Genomic DNA, 24,843 nt, shown 5'->3' with positions numbered 1-24,843 from the left:
CCACTATTAGCCGAATTGTTGGAACTGTTAGAGAGGAAGGTGTGGTAAACCACTTTTATCGTTCACTATCGTTACACTATAGTTATCACTGTTATATTGTTATCACTGTTCTCACTGTTGTATCACTATACGAGGTCGCCTCTTGTCACACTGTTATACCTGGGCTGACCATCACTGACTCCGCCCATGGCTCCACCTACCTGCCCAGGTATAAAGGTAGTCGACTGGCTGGTATTCCTCCTTGCTGGATCCGATCACCCATGAGGGTGGGCTCTGTTATTTAGTCAATAAAAACCTATAGTTACTTTCCTAACTCGTCGCTTTTCATTGGACGAATTGATAGGTATATCAATTTTATTGACTAAATTTTAAGATGTCTCATCCAGACGCCCCGCCACAACAGCCACAGCAGCCTTCAGACGCCGAGCCGCAACAATCACAACAGCCGGCTTGGCTGCGAGCCCTCAGACCACCGTACCTGGATCTAAATCCACGGGCAGCGAACGCAGCCCTCGACTTCGATCACTGGCTGGGCTGCTTTGAAGCCTACCTGGAAGAGTCCAACGTGCCTCAGAGATCCAAGCTAAGAGTTCTGAACGCCCAACTGAGCCCTAAAGTATTCGCGCTCACCCGGGACCTTAAAACATACGAGGACGCCATCAACCGGCTGAAAAGACAGTACCAAACCCCGGTAAACCCCATGTATACCAGGCACCTCCTAAGGTCCCGCCCGCAACTGCCAGGGGAGCCGGTGGAGGAAATATTACGGGTGCTACAAGCACTCGGCAGAGACTGTAACTTTAAAGCAGTAACGGCGGCAGAAAATACGGAAGACAACGTCCGCGATGCCTTCGTGAAAGGCCTACGGTCCGACTACTCACGGCAGCGATTACTGGAAGCAAAGGACCTCGACCTGGACAAAGCTGCAGCCCTCGCTCTCTCCCTGGAGGTGGCCCATCGGGACCAGGAGGCGTTCTCCAGGTACTGTTCGCGGCCCTGGGACTCGGGCCCGACCCCTACCGCAATACCCTTCACCGCGCCGCCCCCGGGACCTACCTCAGCGTCGGCGTCCCGGACCCGATCGGGACCGCCACCCCCGGTACCGGCTCCGACATCGGACCCCCGCGGCTGCTTTTTCTGCGGCCAGGAGAAACACCCGAGGTTGCGCTGCCCAGCTAGGAACTCCACCTGCTCAACCTGCAGGAAGAAAGGCCACCTTGCTAAGGCCTGCAGAAGTGGATCTTCAGAGGCCAGCAGTGCCTCATGCGAACTGTGGGGGCGGCCATTTTCCTTCAAGGCAACAGAGGCCAGCATCCCCACACGTGAGTCATGGGGGCGGCCATCTTTGATCAAGGCAACCGACCCCAATAGTGCCTCATGTGAGTTATGGGGGCAGCCATTTTGTCCAACCTCGTGGGAGACGCCATTTTACCCACCATGCTCGACTGCCACCGTGCCTCCAGACCCGACGACCGCCTCACCCGCAGACGACAACGACTCGCTCAGCTACACACTAGCCTCCGTCACTCTGGATCAAGCCCGCCCGCATCACCTGTCCAAGTCGATGATGGACATCAAAGTAAACGGCCACGCCACGACCTGCCTGTTCGACAGCGGAAGCACGGAGAGCTTCATCCACCCAGACACGGTGAGCCACTACTCCCTCCCCGTCCTGCCAACGCGCAACCGAATCTCGATGGCATCAAGGTCCCACGCCACGGACATCAGCGGCTACTGTGTTGTGACCCTGTCGGTTAAGGGTACGGAGTATAAAAACTTTAAACTCCTCGTCCTCCCCCAGCTCTGCGCTGCCGTCCTACTAGGGCTGGACTTCCAATCCCACCTCCAAAGTGTCACCCTAGCATACGGTGGACCCCTCCCCCCACTCACAGTCGACAACCAGCGGATGTTAAACCGCCCACCGCGTAACACCTGCAGCCTATCCACCCTCAAGGTCCCGCCACCTTCCCTGTTCGCTAACCTAACCCCCGACTGCAAACCCGTCGCTACCAAGAGCAGGCGGTACAGCGCCGGGGACAGGGCCTTCATTAGCTATGAGGTGCGGCGCCTCCTGAAAGAGGGCATCATCGAGGGGAGCAGCAGCCCCTGGCGTGCCCAGGTCGTGGTCGTTAAGACCGGCGATAAAAATCGCTTGGTCATCGACTACAGCCAGACCATAAACAGGTACACCCAGCTGGACGCATACCCCCTTCCCCGCATATCTGACATGGTCAATCAGATTGCACAATACCGAGTATTCTCGACCATCGACCTTAAGTCGGCCTACCACCAACTCCCTATCAGCCCGGAGGACCGCCAGTATACCGCCTTCGAGGCGAACGGGTGCCTCTACCACTTCCTTAGGGTCCCCTTCGGTGTCACCAACGGGGTGTCGGTCTTCCAAAGGGAGATGGACCGGATGGTCGACCAGAACGGACTGCAGGCCACGTTCCCTTATCTAGATAACGTCACCATCTGCGGCCGCGACCGGCAGGACCATGATGTGAATCTGGAGAAATTCCTCCGTACGGCCCAACGGCTGAACCTCACCTACAATAAGGAAAAATGTGTGTTTAACACCTCATGCCTTGCTATCCTCGGCTGTGTAGTAGAGAACAGAGTCATCGGCCCCGACCCCGAAAGAATGCGCCCCCTCATGGAGCTACCCCTCCCCCACTGTCCTAAGGCACTTAAGAGAACCCTGGGACTCTTCGCCTACTATGCCCAATGGGTGCCCAATTATGCAGACAAAGTCAGACCCCTCATGAAGTCCACATCCTTCCCCCTCACGGAGGAGGCGTGCGCGGCCTTCTCCCTCATTAAGGGAGACATAGCCAAGGCCACAATGCACGCAGTGGATGAGTCCATCCCCTTCCAAGTGGAGAGCGATGCATCCGACTTCGCCCTAGCCGCTACCCTTAACCAGGAGGGGAGGCCGGTGGCCTTCTTCTCAAGGACCCTACAGGGCCCTGAGATCCGACACTCGTCGGTCGAGAAGGAAGCCCAGGCGATCGTGGAGGCGGTACGACGCTGGAGGCATTACCTGGCAGGCAAACGATTTACCCTCCTCACCGACCAGCGTTCGGTCGCTTTCATGTTTAATAACAAGCTGAGGGGCAAAATCAAGAATGACAAGATCTTGAGGTGGAGAATCGAGCTATCCACCTACGATTACGAGATCTTGTACCGGCCAGGTAAGCTGAACGAACCCCCCGATGCTCTTTCACGAATTACATGCGCCAGCGCGCATATTGATAGACTTCAGACCCTCCACAACGACCTCTGCCACCCCGGGGTCACCAGACTTTACCATTTCATTGAGGCCCGCAACCTGACCTACTCCATCGAGGAGGTGGTCAGGACCATGACCAGGAACTGCCAGACCTGTGCCGAGTGCAAACCGCACTTCTATAGGCCGGACAAAGCAAGCCTGATCAAGGCCACCCGCCCCTTCGAGCGCCTGAGCATCGACTTTAAGGGGCCCCTACCGTCATCCGACCGTAATGTGTACTTCCTCAACATCGTTGATGAGTACTCCCGTTTCCCCTTTGCCTTCCCCTGCCCAGACATGACCAGTACCACGGTCATTAAATGCCTGAACGAACTCTTCGCCTTGTTCGGGTTCCCGAACTATATAAATAGTGACCGGGGCTCCTCCTTCATGAGCGAGGAACTCCGCCAGTTCCTACTAGCGAGAGGTATTGCAGCAAGCAGGACCACCAGCTACAACCCCCGAGGGAACGGCCAGGTGGAAAGAGAGAACGCGACTGTCTGGAAGGCCGTCATCTTAGCCTTAAAGTCTAAGGGCCTCCCAACCTCCCGCTGGCAGGAAGTCCTCCCGACAGCGCTGCATTCCATCCGGTCACTACTTTGCACTGCCGTTAACGCCACCCCCCATGAACGAATGTTTGTTTTCCCCAGGAAGTCGACTACGGGAACCACTCTACCAACCTGGCTGACCTCTCCGGGGCCCGTCCTGCTGCGAAAGCACGTGAGGGCCCATAAAACGGACCCCCTGGTCGAGATGGTGAACCTCCTGCACGCCAACCCCCAGTACGCCTACGTGGCTTACCCAGACGGGCGGGAGGATACTGTCTCCTTACGAGACCTCGCACCCTCGGGCACTCCGGAGACACCACCTTTACCCCCCCCCACCACCCCCCCAATTCCAGCCCAGGTAGACGGCATGCCGGAACCCCACGAGCCTTCGCCGACCACGCAGACACCAGCATTAACACCGGATAATGCAACACCGCCGCTGCGACGATCGGAGAGGCTTACGAGGCCTCCGGACAGACTGACATACCAGAACTGGTAGTACACTTCACCCCGCCGGACTCAAATCTAAAGAAGGGGTGAATGTGGTAAACCACTTTTATCGTTCACTATCGTTACACTATAGTTATCACTGTTATATTGTTATCACTGTTCTCACTGTTGTATCACTATACGAGGTCGCCTCTTGTCACACTGTTATACCTGGGCTGACCATCACTGACTCCGCCCATGGCTCCACCTACCTGCCCAGGTATAAAGGTAGTCGACTGGCTGGTATTCCTCCTTGCTGGATCCGATCACCCATGAGGGTGGGCTCTGTTATTTAGTCAATAAAAACCTATAGTTACTTTCCTAACTCGTCGCTTTTCATTGGACGAATTGATAGGTATATCAGAAGGGTTTCAAAGTAAACCCGAAGAAAGCCCAGATCGGCCAGCAGGAAGTCAAATTCCTAGGTCTGGCCATCCGCGCTGGGGAAAGAGCCATAGATAAGGCCAGAAGGGAATCAAGACAAGATCTGCCGATTCCCAACACAGTAACGGGTGTAAGGTCCTTTTTGGGATTGACCGGGTACTGCAGAGATTTCATCGAGGACTATGCCGCCACAGCAGCCCCTCTACTTCGACTCTTGCACAAGGGAGTCGAGTGGTCTTGGGATGAGGGGTGCCAGGCAGCATTCGAGAAGTTGAAAAAAGATCTGCAGACCGCGCCAGCCCTAGGGGCCATAGATGGGGGAGAGGAGTTCTTCCTGGAGGTAGCCGCTAGTGGGGACAGCCTGAGCGCAGTGTTGCTCCAGGAGCGGCACGGCAAGCTGAGACTGGTAGTTTATTCCTCCAGGGTGCTCACGGATGTAGAGAGGAGTTTCTCCAATTGCGAACGGCATCTCCTGGCCACGCATTGGGCTGTGAACAGATCAGTGATCTTCACAGGAACCTCTCCCATCACGCTCCTCACCCATCACACCCCCACAAAGATGCTTCTGGATGGAAGGATTAAGGATGGGACCGTAAGCAGCGCTCGGATTGTGTGCTGGACCCTCCTCCTTTCCCAGATGGATCTCAAAGTTAAAGGCCTCTGCGCGCCAAGGCTCGCAGCTAATATGGCATATCCCGGGACAGCCCATCGATGTTCCGTAGAAGGGGTATGGGAAGTCGACATAGGTTTACGGGCCGGGATACACCCCACAGGCTGCGAAATCTACGTAGACGGTTCTAGCACTGTATCTGCTGGCGAACGACTTACAGGGTGTGGAGTTTATGACCCTGCGGCAAACATTGCCCTGGCAATTAAGCTCCCCAGCACTATGAGCGCACAGCAGGCTGAACTGTCCACGGTGGCGTACGTGGTTACCCACCCCGAGATTTTCCCAACCCCATACACGATTTGCTCAGACAGCATGTTCACATGCAATTCGTGCACAGAGTACCTCGCCATCTGGTCCCGACGCAGATATACCTCCGCGGACGGACGGCCTTTAACAGTCAAGCCCTTGCTGGAAAAGATCCTAGCAGCTGTGGGTGAGGAAGGGGAGGTGTTCATCCATAAGGTGAAGGCTCATTCCACCACAGAACCCCGCAGTCAGGGCAACCAGCAGGTGGATGCGCTAGCCAGGGAGGGTGCCCGCAACGGCATTCTCTGGGACCCCTATGAACCCGGACCCGTGGCGGCGATCCAAGGCAGGGAGGGAATTCCAGGGAACACAGGGGTGACACTGCCCCCAGACCTAAAGACCGTCCAAACCCTAGATCCCGCCCTGAAAACAGTCCTAAAAGCCATCACAGAAGGCAAGCAGGTAGAGGGTCCGTACAGTACGGCAGCCCTCACAGTCAAAGAAGGCATGCTGTTCCGAGAGGAGCAGTGGGTTGTGCCGCAGCAGTACCGGAGGGAATTCCTGCAACTGGCCCACGAGGGTCCAGGAGCGGGACACCCCGGGCCTGAGGTCACCTGGCAACGGGTAGAGCAGGCGGGATGGTGGCCGGGACTTCGGGACGATGTCCGCGAGTTCTGCACAAACTGTCTTGTGTGCGCTGCAAACAACCCAGACCCCCACAAAAGGAAGGTGCCCATGGGGCACATCAGGAGGGTAGAGGGACCATGGCAGTCGATTCAGGTCGACTACATAGGGCCCCTGCCCGCCGCCCAGGGAGGCTATAAGTACTGCCTTGTCCTGGTAGATGTGTTCACCAAATGGGTAGAAGCTTTCCCGTGCAGAACAGCTACGGCAATGGGTACTGCTAAGATCTTGATTCGGGAAGTGTTCTCACAGTGGGGACTCCCCCGTTTTGTAGAGTCCGACCAAGGGAGTCAGTTCACCGGTCAGGTAATGCAGAACGCCCTCATGCTCTTGGGCATTGAGGGGAAGTGGCACGTAGCATACAATCCCCAGTCATCCAGGATTGTTGAGCGCATGAATCGGACCCTCAAGGAAAAGCTGAGGAAAGAGACAATGGGCTCGCCCCAGAAATGGGCGGAGGTCCTGCCTTTAGTCCTCATGGGGATCCGAGCCAGCCAGTCCAAAAGTACGGGGTATTCCCTGCACGAATTAATGGCTGGAAGAATCATGCGAACACCCACCCATGTACTCACCCCGGTGCTCACTGAGGGCCAGCTCCGAGAGGTGAAACGAGACAAATTCGTCCAAACCCTTTTGGAGCGCCTGAAACAGATTTATGGGCAGGCGGCTGGGAACATGGGAAGACAGCACCAGGGAAATAGACTGTTACTGGAATCTCGTAAACAACAAGAGTGGGTAGTCGGAGACCAGGTCATGGTCCGAAACTACGCCAGGGTAGGGAGTTTTGAACCACTGTACATGGGGCCTTACAGCATTGTGGACAAGGCCAGCCCCATGGTTTATGCAGTGAAGGCGCCCCGACGTACCAAATGGTTTCACATTAACCAGTGTAAACTGTTTAAACCGGGTGCACAAGGGCCATCAAAGGGGACCAGGTCTGAGAACAAAGATCCTCAGCCTGTAACAGAGTCACAGACCACACAGGCTGGAGCAGTAGCCTGCGTGAAGGGAGAGGCCATCCCATTGGAGTGGGAGGTCTCACCTTTTGAATGGGATTCAGGCAGGATAGAGCCCGAACAGCACGACCTCGCCTTAGACCCAATCATGGAGGAGGAAGAGTCAGAGGACGACGATCCCGCCCTCGACTCAAGCTTGGGGGAGGTAGGGAATGGGGGCGGAGACTCACTACCTGTAGGGACAGGTGAGGTGGAGTCGGAAGCCACAGATCCCGACCCCGGGGGGGTGGAGCCTGAGGGAGGGGAGCTGGAGCCGGCAGCTGTGGAGGAACCACAGGCTGTGACGGTGAAAGTCCCAACCCCCGGTCCATCAGCCCCGGGAGCCCAACCCAAAGCAGCCCCTCGTAGGTCGGCTCGAGCGCCCCAGCCCAGAAAGTTTTGGCCAGATTCTCCCCATTTTTCCCAACCACGGCTTAGAGCAGCCCCAGGAAGGCATAGTTCCCGTTCAACAGCGACAGGCTGCGGGGGATCAAAGCCAAAGGTCAGTGCAGCCCCACCGCAGGGTGTGGCGCACGACAGCCTTCACAGGGATTAGGCAAGCCGCCCCGCGGAGGGCGGCGCTGTACATAAGTTAAGTTAGGTAATTATAAGAATAGTTTAAGGAAATATATATAGTATACGGTGTTAAGAAATGTTAAGAGTACAATTTTGAAGTCTGCCCAGTATGTGTGTTTGTTTGGGAGCGGGGTCCAGGAACCCGCGCGTCCATTTAATTAGGCCAGCACCTATTGGGAGCCCGGCTACATCATTTTATTGGTTACAGAAACCTGGGATATGATGAAAAAGATTCTCATCGCGTTCATGGCGATCGGGTGCGGGTGGGCCTACCGAGGCCGCACCAAGGACATCATCATCTTCGGGTGCTCCGGGGACACGGCCCCCATCGCAACGGATGGGACAGGGGAGCGAGAGGTTGAGGAAACCGCCACCTACTTCCACCAAGGGAGATGGCCAGGTTGGCTGGGAACGAATTCTATGGAATACTCCAGCAATTTCGGTTTTGCCTACCAAGAGGCTTCGTTAACGTGCCCTCGGGTGAGGATCCTTGCACCCAGAGTCAGCGTTACCGTGGGCAAGAGGATTTGTCTGGTGTGTAATGGGAACGTACCACTAAGGCGATGGTGGTGGCTACGAAAGCTGGGAAAGGACATGAGAAACTCTACGGTCGAGTGGGAGCGACTGGGTAATAATACCCATCGGACTATTATGGGGACTCACGGACAATTACGTGTGTGTTGGGACAAATGGTGGGAACCAGATGAAGGAATATATGTCTGTATGTGGGGTTCGAGACACGTTTGCCCCAAGGGCGTATCCATTTTCTTCCAGAGGCAGTGGCAGGATGAAGGGAAGGGGATGAGATGGGATGTCAGCACTCAAGCGTGCGGAGCCCCATACTCCCCTATTCCAGTAAACGCCACTGAACTCATCACCCGCCCACGCTTCCGGTAGCACTAGCCCAGAAAGAAGGGTGCCCAACCACCACCAAGGGACCCGGGAACAGTTTAGTATTGGTACCCACCGGTCAGGTGCTGTACCAAGGGGTACACTACGCGGTAGCCTCGGTGATTTTAAATCTCACTGAGGTACGATTGCCGGAGTGGTGTCCCAAAGAAACGGAACAATTATACCAGGCCCTGTTAACCCGAATGTTTAGACAGTTTTACGAGTTTGACTTTGCCGACATCGAGAAAGACAAATTATACACCACACCGCCAGAAGTTTTGGATCGAGCCGGGAGGCAAAGAAGGGGTACAGTAAATGACATATTCACTGCTTTTAATACCGGGACATCTGTCGTCAATGCTCTAGATAACGTGGAGCTGCAGACACAGATCAACGGTTTAAAAGCCCAGTTAAGGAACATACTGACAGACGAAAATAAGGTAGTGGGTTCTGAGTTGCATGAGGACCAGGCCATGACACTACACTTTAAGGAAATAATAGCTGAGCTGGAGAAACACGCAAGAACTGTAAATGCGCTCATTGAGGATCGGAATGCGTCCGATCAAGCTGCGCAAAACGAGGCGTGTGTGCTATACGGGGCGTGGTTACTGGGCGAGGGCCGCAGTAATCTTGAGGATTTAAAACAGGGTTTGGTCCCGTCCTGGATCAGCAACAAGCACTGGCAAGCGCTCCACCCTTTTGAGAATGCATTAAGCCCGTGCCAGCTCAGACTAGCTGCAGAAGCGTACCCAGTCCCAGTGGACTGCGGATGTTCGAATCATACTATCATGGGAATAGTGGTAAGAATGCCGGTGTTGGGTCCCGCAGCAAAGCCCGCCCCGGTATACAGGGTGGAGAACATTGGAGTCATTCAGGGGGGCGCACACATTCGTTACGCAGTGGTCCCGCCTTACGTCATCAGATGGGAGCGTACGATGACAGGCACCGACCTCTCGGGATGTCGGAGCCGGGGAGCACACAGCACCCTGTGTCCCCAGCACTTGAATGCCTTTTTGAAACCACAGTGCGGGTTCAGAACCGCTAGCGCGAAGCCGATAAATTGCACCATGGAGGCAATGGCAGAGGACCATGTGCCCCCGCAGGTAGCATATATTGGGGGTGGGACATACTGCGTCACCACTGCAGCGCCTCATTACCGCTACGGACAACACGAGTGGTGTTCGATCGGTGATAGCAGTTTCTGTTTCAAACCCAGGGCCGAGGTTCAAGTGGAACAATGAATTGTTCCCATTCCTGCACCCTCCACCGTTCACCTCACTGTCAAAGAGAATTTCACAGACTTGCAACGATTTGTCGCACATTTTGGTTATGTCATTCCCCCTCTTCCCGAACACCTCACCAAGATTTTAAAAGCCGTCATAGTTTCACAGAAACATTTTTACACACTGGAGCAGAAGACTTTAGAGATAGGAAAAGACATATTGGACATAACCATCCCACCATGGTGGGACTTGTTCACTAACATAGAGGTCCCGGCCTGGATTAGAATAGCATCCCACATCCTAGTAGTGTGTCAGGTTTTAATTGTGATATTTTTGCTTTTCGTGCATTGCAAAAGAGGCAAACGCCTCCGAAGGCACGAGAACACAGGAGAATGGAGAGAACGCTATGTGCGAATGGGGGAAGAAGACACCCCACTTTAAGCTGCTAGAATTGAAGGTTAAGCGTCCCTCCATTTTTAGATTTTGACCATTTGCGTTTTTTTGTTGTTTTGGGTTTTAAGGAAATGAATATTGTTATGTTATTAGTCATTCTTAAGTTGTTGGATTAATAAAAGGTGTATGCAGGTGATGCAAGGGGGTATCAACCCCTGCACATCTGACAGATGAATGTGTTATAGTTTAAGAAGTGCTGCCTATGATTGTCCAAATGTGCACAAAGTAATTTTCGTTTTTTCGGAAATGGGAACTGCACGTGTCGTGAGGGTCATAGATAGTTAAGTGCCAGGAGTGTTTGGATGTGGGGAATCAGGCAAAATTTGCTCACCAAGGATTATTGATACTTTAAGCAAGCTATCAGTATCACAGGGGGGCCTGTAAGATTCGAAATTTTCAGCAATAATCACGCAAGAAAACCAGATAATATAAGACTGTTTATTGACCAAAGTAAGCTTGCACAGAAAAACCTTTGATAAAAGGGCATACAAAATGGCCGCCGGGCCTCGTGATCAGTTTTCTGGACCATTTTATTTCGGTTACTGCAAGCCAGACAGGCTTGTGGATTGAAGACAGTAAGCCCGCGAAAGCCAGTATCTGGGAACCGAAACTCAGGGAAACAACATACATATTCAATGGATTCTAAGTACAGGATGGGGCCCATCAAGATATGGGCGGACAATGCAAAAACACTTATACCCATTTATTGTACAAAGGAGAAACCGTTTAACAGCCATCAAGGAAAATCTCCGGACCGATCAATATGCGAACCGAGTCGCGATGACAATGTAAAAGACATTCAAAGACATTATCGGCCAGGAAGGCCAGTTAAGTTATCACCGGCTCCCGTTACGAGACAAAGCGCCCCTGCAGAGATTTCTGCCCGCCAAAATTAATACAAAGACAGGACTATGATCTGGCGGGAGATAAGACTGTCCCAAAAGAGTATAACTATGGATTGAAAGTCCATCTAAGTTACTTCACTTCTGCGGCTTCGTTTTGGACGACTTCAGACTTCTACTTCTTCAAGAACTTCTTCTACAAGGAACGAACGGATGAACGAAGGACGGACGGTGCCAAGATCGGCGCCTCTTCCACCTCAGTAGCTTCGGAATCGATGAAGACGCTTCGTCTTTTTAAAGACGATTCGGACGGACAATTTCGGTGAAAAAGACAACGTGGTCGGTGTTTAGCCAGACAAGGCTCGGCCACGACAAGAAGACGACGAGGGTGGCCCGGGTACTGGGGTCGGGAGATCATCGACGACCCAGGCCGAAGGAGAAGAAACCCTCTGGAGCCGGAGAGATTCTCCCATGTGCAGGCAGTTCTTCAACAGCCTGTAGCTGATGGTCTGCTCCATGAACCCAAACCAAAATAGTGGATCTCAACCTTGACGAGCGCTCATCGAGGCTGTGTCTACCCCACCGCCTCGAGGGAGAGAGAATATCGACTGCGCCAGAAGTTTCCAAATCCACGTGACGACGGAAAGCGGTGCCAAAAAGGCAGCGAACCCCCTTTTCGCGATTTTGAGAGTGGTGAGCATGATCCCAAGTTCCCCAGGTCGAAACTTAGTTTAGGTATAGGGGAGGGAGTTAAGGGTAATCGGAATGTGTTTCCCCTTTTACGATGTGCCGTGTGTTCCCCATTTCCATAGAGTCAAGTTCATAAATTTGTGCATGATTGCAGTTACTTTAATCTGTGCCTATGACATGTATTTTGTAATGCTTCAAACTGTTTATAAAAAATAAAAGCATCCATTTCGTGCTATTCAGCCTGGTTCTATTGAGTCCTTTCTCTGCACTACTGTTCTCTGCATCTAAGTCCAAGGTCTAGAACCGTAGGGGGAGTGGGTCGAACCACTCAAGGGTAATTATTGCACGAAGCCTGGCAAGAGACCAGAACGAGCAAGAGAAACCCCCTACATCGTACAGGGGCTGCATGAGTAGTGCCGCATTAGTCACGAAACGGTGGTAAAAGTTTACCATGCCTAGGAATTCCTGCAGGGCCTTTATGTTCTGCGGGCGTGGAAAGGATGTCACCGCCTCTACCTTCGAAGGTAAAGGAACCGCGCCCTCCGAGGTGATGCGATGCCCCAGGAAGTCAATTTGGTGCAGGCCAAACTGACACTTGGCCGGGTTGATAATCAGGCTGTGTTGGTTGAGGCGACGAAAAAGGGTGCGTAGGTGACAAGTATGTTCTTCCTTAGTAGGACTGGCAATTAGAATATCGTCCAGGTAGACGAAGAGGAACTTGAGGTCCCGCAGCACGGAGTCCATCAGGTGTTGGAAAGCCTGGGCAGCGTTCTTTAACCCAAACGGCATCCGTAAAAACTCAAAGAGGCCAAATGAGGTGATGACTGCGGTCTTCTGGACGTCTTGTGGATGAACTGGGACCTGGTGGTAGCCCCGGACAAGGTCGACTTTTGAGAACACGGTGTTCCCTGCCAAATGGGCAGAGAAATCCTGGATATGGGGGATCGGGTACCGATCAGGAGTGGTGGCATCATTTAGTCGTCGATAGTCGCCGCATGGCCACCATCCACCGCCAGGCTTCGGGACGATATGGAGGGGTGAAGACCAGGGACTATTCGACCGGCGAATAATCCCTAACCGTTCCATGGTTGCAACCTCCGCCTTTGCGACCGCCAGCTTGCCAGGTTCTAGGCGCCGGGCCCGCGCGTAGACCGGGGAAGCCGTTGGTGGTGATGTGGTGTTCCACACCATGTTTCGTGGCTGTGGAGGAGAACGTGGGTCTTGTCAGGTCGGGGAATTCGCTGAGCAGGCGAGCGAACTCATCAGGAGTTGGGAACGCACAGGAGACGGTGCGTGACGTAGTGTTACTGCGGTAACACGGAAGAGAATTAAAAGTTGCTGCGTTGATCAGCCACTGGTCCCTAACGTCGACCAGGAGGCTGTTGGCACACAGGAAATCTGCACCGAGGAGGGGCTGGGAAACTTTGGCCATAACAAACTCCCAGTGAAAACGTTGCCCCCCGAGGCACAACTCCACTCGCCGTCTGCCGAAGGTCCGAATTGTTCCGCCATTGGCCGCTTCAAGGGCGGGGCCGTGATTCTCCGTCTGCACGTCAAGGGCGGACGCGGGTTGTAGTGTCCGTGTGTAGATAAAGACACTGAAGACAGGAGTTGGTTCATAGGTATTTACTAAGCAAGTCTGGGGGGGGGGGGGGTTCTAAAGGATATACGCAATACACAGGCTTATATAGCCCAAGTGGCAATTACCGGCATTACGCACACCTGGGGCTCTTAAAGGCACATACACCACAATTCCTCCCCTTCTAGCTAACTAGTACATCATATTTTAAGTAATTATTAATTACGTTATATGCAAAATAATATACATTGCTGTATTAATTAATTATAAGTTACTCTCTCAGGAGGCTTCCTGACTCGGTCCGGATAACGCCTCGGGGGTGTAGTAGTTTCTGGTGGTGTAGTAGGTTCTTCTGGCAAGGCTGATTCAGCTTGAAGGCCAGTGTCGGGTTCATCGGGTTCCAGTATCACCAGATCGGAGGTAGATATGGGTATCTCTACTTCATCGTTAGATGTATAGCGTGGTGGTGTAGGTTGTCCCTTTTCGGATGACTTGATGATTTGGTCAGCATGGCGCCTTATTATGCTTTCTCCGATGTCCACGGTATACATCAGTGGTCCTAGTCGTGTGCAGATAGTTCCAGGCTGCCATTTCTCGGTACGGTAGTCCCGGGCCAAAACCGGTTGGCCTATCTGGAAGGCCCTAGTTGGCCTTTCATTCATGCCCTGAAACTGCCGGTTCTCCACGTCCCTTCGGATATTGGGCTTGACCAAATCCAGCCGGCATCTTAGGTTTCTATTGTAGAACATCATGGCGGGAGTTTGGTTTGTAACCATATGTGTTGCATTCCTATATGCAAATAAGAAGCTATCCACCTTGTGCTGAAGTTTTATGTCTTCATTACCCATGGCCTTTATGGCCTTCTTGAAGGGCTGGACAAACCTTTCAGCCAATCCATTGGTGGCGGGATGGTATGGGGCAGACGTGTAGTGCTTTACCCCATTGTTCTTTAAGAACTTTCTGAATTCTTCGGACACAAATTGCGGTCCATTATCAGAACATATCTGTTCCGGCAGCCCATTCCTGGCAAATATGGTCCTTAATACTGTGATGGTTTTTTCCGTGGTGGAGGAGGACATCTTTATTACCTCCGGCCACTTGGAGTGTGCATCAACTGCGATTAAGAACATTGAGTCCATAAATGGACCAGCAAAGTCGATGTGCACCCATTGCCAGGGAGATGAGGGCCACTCCCATGGATGTAGAGGGGCCTGTGGCGGAGCATTTTGGACCTTCTGGCATCCTAGGCAGCTCTTGGTCATGTCTTCGATGTCTCCATCGATACCTGGCCACCATACAAATGCCCTAGCTAGGTTCTTCATTTTCACTCCACCCAGATGCCCCTCGTGAAGCTCCTTTAGCACTTTATCCTGGAGTTTGGGTGGAATCACCACTCTGGATCCACACATCAAGGTTCCTCGGCACACTGACAGCTGTTCTCTTCTTTGCGAGAATGCTGGCAACAGTGGTTCGCCATGTGCTGGCCATCCCTTCATTGTTAAATCGTAGACCCGTGAGAGAGTAGGGTCATTTCTGGTCTCCCTTTCAATGGCAGAATTTGTCACCGGTAGACATTCCACTATGGTAGAGTGGAATATTTCTACTGGGTCTACTGTAGGTGCCTCTTCTATCGTTGGCAACGGCAGGCGCGATAAACCGTCAGCATTCCCGTGCTGTTTTGACCTTTTGTATTCAATGTTGTATTGGTGTGCCCCTAGAAAAAGGGACCACCTCTGTAGTCTTTGTGCCGTCATAATGGGGACACCTTTCTTAGGGTTGAATATGGAGATGGGGGGTTGATGGTCAGTTAACAAGGTAAATTTTTGTCCGTGTAGGTAATGGTTGAATTTCTTCACTCCCCATACCAGGCTGAGTGCTTCCCTGTCTATCTGGGAATAGTTACGCTCAGCTGAGTTCAATGAGCGTGACGCAAAAGCTATCGGCCGTTCCGAGCCATCAGGGAATCTATGGGACAATACCGCTCCTATGCCGTAAGGGGATGCATCGCACGCCAGTCTGATTGGTAGTGATGGGTTGTAATGAGCCAAAACTTTCTCGGATGTGATTAAGTCTTTACATTTATGGAAGGCACGTTTACAGTCTTCGTTCCATTTCCAAATCACTCCTGTGTGTAGAAGATCATTAAGAGGGTGTAGAATAGTTGATAAGTTCGGTAAAAATTTATGATAGTAATTTATTAATCCCAGGAATGACCTCAATTGTGAAACATTTTCAGGTGCTGGGGCTTTTATAACTGCTTCAATTTTTTCAGGTGACTTATGCAACCCTTCCTTATTAATTATGTGGCCACAATATGATATCTGATTTTGGAAAAATTCGCATTTGGGGCGATTTGCTCGTAGGCCCCGTTCTTTCAGCCTAGTGAGCACCTGCTCCAAATTGGCAATGTGCTCGTTGTCGTTTTCTCCTGTTATAAGGATGTCGTCTAGGTAACAGAGAGTCCCCGGAATCCCTTGCAGGACTTGCTCCATAGCTCTTTGCCAGATAGCTGGAGCTGATGCTACTCCAAAAACCAGTCGATTGTACTGGTACAGGCCTTTGTGTGTGTTTATTGTGAGATACTTTTTAGAGGTCTCCTCAACCTCCATCTGTAGATATGCCTGTGCCAAGTCAATTTTTGTGAAACGTTTTCCTCCGGATAGTGAGGCGAAAATATCTTCTATCCTACCATGTGAAGGATCGGGTTTACAGTCACCTTAAAGTCCCCACAGATGCGAATTTTTTTCTGTTCCTCAGAGTTATTTTTCAATGCTTTTTTCATGACTGGAACGATGGGTGTTGCCCATTCGCTCCAATCTATTTTGGATAATACGCCTGCCTTTTCCAAATTCTCCAGCTCTGCCTCGACTGCCGGACGTATTGCGTATGGCACCGGTCTTGCCTTAAAAATTTTTGGAATTGCTGCATCTTCCACTTTTATTGAGGCGGTGATGCCTTTCAAGGTTCCTAGTTTCTCTTGAAACACTTCTTTGGCGTTGGCCAAGATGTCTTTTAATCGTTCAGGTATGATGTCATCATTGTCTTTTTCCTTACTGGTCACCGTCAGTGCCTGAATGGAGTGCCAGTCTAAACGTATCTTCCTTATCCATTCACGTCCCAACAACGGTGGACCACCATCTTGTAGAATGTATAAATACAACTTTTGTATTTCTTTGCCGTTGTATACCACAGGCACCTTTATTTTTCCTTTGGGGTATACTTTCTGCCCCGTATATGTTTTTAAGATAATGGATGTGTCTTTTAGAGGTATATGCGAAAATAGCCTCTCGTAATCTCGTCGATTTATTACGGTTAGAGCTGATCCTGTATCTAGCTCCATTTTAACTGGGGACCCTGCTATTATGAGGGTAACCCAAATGGTCTGGTAATCTTCATTGGCAATTACATTATGTAATTTGAGAGAGCTTAGTCTCTTGTTCCTGGAGTCGCTATCCCTCTTCTGGTCTTTGGAGCTACTGTCCGTCATCATTTGTACCTTTCTGTGCTTTTCCTTATTGATTCTTTTCCCGTTAGTGGATTTTTTATTTTCAGATCGGCATACACATGGAATGTGTCCCATCTTTCCGCATCGCCTGCATGCTTTTTCTTTGAACCAGCAATCCCTCTGGTCATGGTTGGATCTGCCGCAGCGATAACATCTCTCAAAACCCCGTGTCATTTCATGGGTGCCGAAGTCCTGTGGCCTTTGCTGTATCTTTGCCGCTCCTATTGCACTGAAAGCCTTGTCCAGTGTTAAATCTTTTCCAGAAGATACCTTTTTTTGTGTTTCTACACTTAGGGGATCGCAGATGAATTTGTCTTGCAGAGAATCTGCCAGTCCTGCCTCGAATTGGCAGTATAGGGTATCAACAATCTCCTCAAAATTCTTGTCCATCGGTTCGGCTGGAGTGATTAAGTTGCGTAACAGCTTGTATGTTTCTGCGCCCATTAGATCCAGAAGCACTGAAGCTTTTTTTTCATCTTCTATTCCATTTGCGGTGCAAAACACCTCCACTCTTTCTACATATGTGGTCCAAGCCTCTATCTTGTTATCAAAAACATCAATATTGCCAAAGTTAGGCTCTGTTTCATTATCAAAAGCATCAATATTGCCAGATTTAGGCATTTCAAAAAAGATATGGCGCTTCCCGCGCTTTTTTTTTTTCTCTCTGTAGCAACGATATGGCGCTTCCTGCGCTTTCCCGCCGCTGCTACCGATAACAATGCTGTTTTACTGTGGTTTCCGTTTATTCACTGTTGGAGACTCGTTCCCGACGGAGGTCTAAACGCTGACCTGCTTGCCGCGCCGGCCGTCTCCCGAGTGCACCCTCCCAGTCCGTTATTGCTTGCCTCCGATTTCGCTGCCTGTCTCAGCTGTAGAGCCCGCCGCTGGAGCCCCAGCCTGACGCCCAGGAAGGATTAGCGCAGTACCTGCCACCAGCTTGGCCAGCTGGTGAAACCACAGTTTCTATTACTTCCTTGAGTCTTCTGGACGCTGGAGGAATCGATGTCCTTGAGGTGCTGCCGAATTGCAGGTAAGTCCGTTTCCACTTCGTCGCCACTGTAGTGTCCGTGTGTAGATAAAGACACTGAAGACAGGAGTTGGTTCATAGGTATTTACTAAGCAAGTCTGGGGGGGGTTCTAAAGGATATACGCAATACACAGGCTTATATAGCCCAAGTGGCAATTACTGGCATTACGCACACCTGGGGCTCTTAAAGGCACATACACCACAATTGCTCTTAAAGGCACATACACCACACGGGTAAAATGCTGCACTGCGCTCCGGTGTCGCACAGAAAACGACGACCGGAGAGAGTATCAGTGATGAAGAGCAATTTTCCCACGTTGCCGATCGCCATCGCAGCTGCGGGGTGCCCGTTAGACCTGTTCCTCGGTGGTCACAGCGTCAGTCGTTGTTTTTTTGGGGGGAAAACTGCAGGGAGGGCGGCAATGCTTCGCTTTCGTGCCGAACTGCGCGTGGTAGAAACACAGCCCAACAGGCGGACGAGCTGGGGCGGTGTCTGTGGGGGATGGGTGCCTCATGGCGGCGCAGTACTGCCGAGTTACAGCCAAAATTTTGTCAGCCTCTGCAGCGAGTGTTGCACAGTCTTCAGCTTCAGATCTGGCCAGGGCAGCTTGTACCTGTTCAGGCAGTTGGCTGAGGAAAATCTCACGGAATAGGAAACATTCCCGCTCTGAGCCCAGGAGTGTGAGCATTTGGCTCATCAACTCTGAAGGCTTGGAGTCCCCGAGCCCGGGCATAGCGAGTAATCGACGGGCGCGCTCCGATTTTGTGAGCCCGAAAACCTGCAGTAACCGCGCTTTGAGGGTTTCATACTTGCGCTCCGTTGGGGGGTTTTCGAGGAGGCTGATGATCCAAGAGGCGGTAGAGCTGTCGAGTGCGGAGACCACGTAAAGATACTTGGTCTGATCCGCATCGATGTTCCTCAGGGCGAACTGGGCCTCGACCTGAATAAACCACGAGGCCGTTTGCTGCTCCCAGAACTGCAGTAGCTTTAGCGAAACAGCATTTGCTTCCATGCTGTGCTCTTCTTTTGTGAAAACGTTCACAAACACGGGGTCACCAATGTAGGAATTAACAAATTCCTACAAATAACGGAGATCAACACAAGAGAACAATCAAACAGGTCTTTACTCAAAGGAGATGCCACGAGGACTGACTGGGCAGTCCCGTAGTTTGCGACGTGACGTCATCGCGTTTGCCCGCGTTTTCCTGCGCTCTTAAAGGGGCCACGCCCCGTACATGCAAACTCTATATACAAAACACAGTAATGCCTAACACAATGGTACAGGTTTAGGCTGGTGTTAGAACATCGTTAAAGAGAATTATATACAGTTAGCCAGAGTCATTCAGTGGTTCTGCCACAGTAGGGGTGGGAAGGTGGCATTAGGCCTCAACACCTATTTCTGCTGTTATCCTGTCCGATTTGGGGAGGAATAGCAGAGGACAATTCGGGCCCGGATGTCTGCATCTAATTAGAAGGACCCAAACACATTATTCTCATTAAATTAATTGGATTCACTATAAGGTAGAGATGCTTAGAAAACTGCCTTGTCATCTCTAGGACCTAGATTTGAATTCGCCATAGACTGATAGGATGAAAGTTCAGTCTGCCTGTAATGATCTGAATGTATCTGAACTGAATGTCAGTTCCTAGTTCATGCACAAAGCAGCTCCCAACACAAATGTAACCACAATGCACACTGAAGTTATTGAGTAGGTGGTATCCTGCAATGCTTTAATGTTTGAGAAGAGCAGGCAGTTCTGCCAGCTCATTACAAACACTGAAATGCAATCCAGCGGACAACCTGGGAACTTTCTAAACTTGAAAATTTAAGTTTTAAATGTTTGCTTTGCACCGGTTCCAGTTATACAGTGCAAGGTTGAGGTGCTGTGAGGCTCTCTCTTGGATTTGACCTCACATACAGCTCCTAGGTGTCCTTTAGTACAAGAGATCCTGATAGTGAACACTTAAGCTGGTGTGGAAATACATTAGCTTCTTTTATTCTCTGGAATATTCTTTGTTTAGATATAACAAACAATAAAGAAGGTACGCGGGAATATAATTGCTACATGATCGGGGGGCTCTCTAGTGTTCAGTTACTAATATGCAAGTGCAATACATATCACATTCCCTCCCTCAGAATTTCACGGAGTTCACAAGCATCTGCAAGAATAAGCCTCGTTAACAGCAAAACATTGATTCAAGAAATTCAGCAACAACACCATACAATAAAGTGATAAAGAAACAGCACTCTTCCAGTAATACGCAGGAAAGATGGATTGTGCTAACATAATGAAAATCACTACACTCATAATTACCTACAACTCCAAATGATTTGGAGGTCTCCTTGACCTTTGAGGATATCACCGAGTACGTTTGACAATGGGTTAAACTGGGACTCATAACAGGAGCAGTAGATGCCAACCTCTCAGGTTCGGTTTCAACACTGTTGGGTTTCACAATTTTCTTTAGATACCATCTTGGAGAGCACCCACTGAGATCAGGATCAAGAACAACGTCCTGGGAGGTGATTAGTTTGTTAGGCATGGTGATGTAAGCCCCCAAAGTGTGGACTGAGTGATATACAAAGTCGACAACACTGGCTTGTTTTAAGGAAGACAGACCCAATAATTGAAGTAAAAACGGTTTATTCAGGCCTGGGGAGCTATGGCTCTTGCGTCCCAACACAAGGCTCCAACTCCACCGAATCTCTTGAGGTTTACACAGTTATACACATATTCCGAGACCTCCTATTCCAGAGGTCCAATCGATTTAAAAGTCTATACATTAATCACTAACTAGGTGTGCCTAACTTCTACAAGGTAACCAATAACATAAGTTTCACTTTTCACTGTATGGGCCTGTGGCCCCTCTGATTTCTTGGAAATGAGTCATCAGGTCATGTGATTTCTGAGAAACGAGACCCTCTCTCTCTTGACCACTACTAAGTTTCGTTTTTCCAGAAAAGGGTTATGTCATTGTCTCTTTTTGTAAGTTCATCTCTCTAAACTGGCATGGTCATTTCTGCAATTAAACATACGAGTAATTAGTACATTTCATCTTTAAACATTTTGCTGCGCAATTGCGTTCTACTAAACGTGCCCTGTTACGCTCATTTTTAAATCTTACTTCAGTCCCTCCTTTTGACCTTTTGGACAATTGTTCCAAAACAGGTCAACATGTATGTCCACTGCCTGGTGTCTGCCAGAGCGTGCACTCCCTGGCCTTCTACCAGTCTAGGCTATACATGTATATATCCTATCAATTTGGAGGCCGACTTCCCCCCTCTGTGGTATGGTGGTCTTTCCTCTACGGTGGGCTTTCCTTTAGGGTGGTCTTTCCTTTATGCACTCCTTCTGGTGTAACCATTCCCGGGGCCCCTTAGACCCTGCACTAATGGTTGAGGCTTTTCTGCTCAAGCCGGTTTCCCACGTGGGGTGTGTGACGTGCCAATTCGAGACTGTCATCACACACCAGTCCTCATTCACCACCCTCCTTCTGCCACCCTCCTTCTGCCACCTCCATCTTACGGTTGGCCGGCCCGGTCTTTAATTACCATGCCCAATGAATCCCATATAATTTCAGGGCTTCCCATCGCGTCTTACACCATTTGCCTTGGAGAGGCGGGGGAGTTGTCCATTCTTAACATCGCTACCTGCCCCTCCTCAGGCTCTACTTCTTTCACCGCACCAATTTCGGCCTTACTCATTCTGGCACAAAGGCACTGGAGAAATAAAAATACACAATATATCAGAATAACAATCAAGAGGAATATCATTATGCCTTGTACCACCGAGGCGCCCACAGTCCCCGACCATCCTGGTCCCCAATTATCAAAATATGAGGAAGTGGGTGAGTTTCCTCTAATGTTGTACTAATGTCTTTTTGTTGTTTTTTTAAGCCTTCTTCTATTTTATGATAGTACTTTAAAATTTCCTTCGTTTCCTGCCGTAACTTTTGCCAAGCTTCCTCTAACTTAGGAATTGCCTTGGGCTCTGGTATGGCATAAGTTTCAACCCTTTTTAGTAAGTCCCATATTATCAAATGACCAGGTTTTCCTATCTGTGTAGGTATCTTTAGACCAAAACAACGGTTTGGTTGGGGAATGGTATAAGCCATATCTTGATATTCATATTTCTGTTCAATTGTGGTGACACAACAGGTCCCATTGTTCCTTGATGCTACCCAGGTCCAGTGTATCCCCTTGGGTGAACCTCGAGGGTGCAATTGGTAATTTTCGTAAATCCGTACTCGGATGTGTCTCCCTCGGTGGGGGGGTGTGTGCACACCCATGTCCTTCCCTTGTGGTGGCACCCGTCCACTACCACCCCCCTTTAGGTTTCATTCTTCTGTTTATTATCTTCATCCCTTTCCCAAAGCACCTTGGTAGGGACATCATGATATTTAACCCACTTTCCCTTTGTACTTCTCCTATATTAATCACATCGTATCGGGGTTGTCCCCCTTCTGGGAATTGTGGGATGGCCAGTACAAAGCCAATCATCTTAGTCCATGGGGTCAGACAATCACCTGCCCGGTGTACTTGTCCCATTTTACATTCCTTACATAGGCTTTTATTTGTGTCAATCCAAGGTTCCAGATCCTTATTAGTAATCCAATCAGGGATCTGTCCATTATTTATTTGCCTCATGTTATGCTGAGCATTCGACAATAGCCATGAGCCCTACGTGGCACATATTAGTTCCTTATCGGTTTGGCGAGAAGCATTATTAAGTCTATCAATAATTGTATTGATTGTTTCTGCATGGGGGGCTACTATCTCTTCCACCCCCGACAATTGCATTATTGTTTGGTTTCCCTGCCAGTGTCAATTGCTGGCTATTTCCAGTAGCTTGTTTTACTAACTTCTCTATTTTTGCTTGTAATTCTTCTACTCCTTCGTTTACTCCTTCTATGTCCAAGCTATTAACTGTTGCTAACCCGGCCGCATACCCTGCTCCGGTCGTTTCCAATACTCCCCGTTTCTTACATCTTTGTAAGATAGATTTTTTTCCTCCTGTGGATCCTCTAATTGTTTTACCCACAGGGAGTTCCAGGTTTGTTTTGTATCTCAAAAGTACTCATATTAATGGCAAGCTTAGTAACTCTATGTGCTACACTAGAATACACCTCATCCTGTGTTCTCCTTATTACTAATCCCCCTCGATAATGGCAATACTTATATTTATCCCTAGAATCAAGGCGAGGACGCTCCATCTCATTCCGGACGTCCAATGTTCCTGTAATTACAAAAAGGGGGCTGGTCGTCACCAGCCAGTTAGAATTATTCTGCTCTTATACATTTTATCAGTTCAAAATGCTGTACATCTGGTTCATTTCTTGTTCTGTGGCTCTGTCCCCAGACATACCTGAAGATGCAAACTATGGCATATAATATCATCATACACAGCCCTATCATTGATATATGTAGTAACTCCCCTTCCCATTCTTTATATCTTCTAGTATACTCCTCACTCTGTCAAAAAGGGCACCATCTCTGGTTTACTCATTGTCTTTCTTATATATTTTTAACTGGGTCCAGTGTTTCCACCTTCCTTTACCCGTTCCAGACCCATCTACATGAGCACGTGTCATTATTCATTAATACTTCATAAGGTCCTGACCATCTGGGTGCTAGCCCTGGTTTGGCTGGTATTATTTCTGCTATCACTTTGCTATCTATTGCTAAGACCTCCTTCTGGTCGTCCCGTGTATCCTGTTCTCGATCCCGTATAATCTGTTGGTCTTTGGCCTCATGTCTCTAACTATCTGTCCAGATTTATCTTTGGGTAACAGGACAGCCTCCCCAGCAGTCTCCCGGCCGTTTGAGACGGTGCTGCAATTAGTTTATAAGATAACTTCCATTTATCAAATCCTAATTTTCCTTCTATCACTGTGGAGAAATATCAGCTTAACATTAAGAAACTTAAATTTAATAATGTCCAATATCTTTAAATTCTATTCAGTAATACTGAAGTTGTTGCTTGGTGAACTCAAACAGCTGTCAGTGGAAAGGGTTAACTCCTTCGCAGGCTTTTGAAGGTGGAGCTAAACATTATTGCGTCACTCCACGCAACCCAAAAAACATCCCTGACTGAAAGACAGTTGTGGTTTCACACTTTGATTCAACATAAACATTTGGGCTTCATTGGTCAGATTCCCTCTCTCAGTTGATCGTTTAGCTGCCCATCCTCTTGTGTGCTTTAATTTATTATTACGGACTCTTTGGGTAGGAGAGAGGTTCCTACTAATTCTTTGATTATATTCTTGTCTCTTACGGGTCTTCTCCTGGTGTCATATATCCCTGCCTACTCCCGCTATCATGTAATCAGACACCACCCCAAAGGCATTCCGACTATCTATATAGGTTTACACATTTTCCTTTGGCTACCCCCCTTTGATCAAATCCTGTATAGGCTGGGCCATTTCTACTTTGTTTCCCGGGCCTGCCTGTTTGTTTGACATAATCTGGGGGCCAGTACACTTCATTCGCTTTAGGGTCGACTAAAGCTCCTACTTCTCGCAGTATATCTATCCCTAGGATTGTTCCTTCGGTGTTCTCACATACCCACAACTGTGTAGGTATTATTATTATAGCCAATTTCTAGTAAGACTGTTTCGCTCTTATAAGCCCTGATTCTTCGTCCACCGATTCCTGCTATACTAACTGAAAGTTTCGTTCGGGGTAAGGGTAAGTCGGTCAATGAGATTGTGGCTCCTGTGTCTATTAACATTTTGCACTGTCGGCCCCCTACCAATGCATCAACAAACA

Source organism: Somniosus microcephalus, chromosome 2 (assembly GCF_052327205.1).
Source record: "Somniosus microcephalus isolate GS21.2 chromosome 2, FLI_Smic_1.0, whole genome shotgun sequence".
NCBI lineage: Eukaryota > Metazoa > Chordata > Chondrichthyes > Squaliformes > Somniosidae > Somniosus > Somniosus microcephalus.
The sequence above is the reverse complement of the archived record's forward strand: the minus strand, read 5'-3'. Positions refer to the sequence as shown.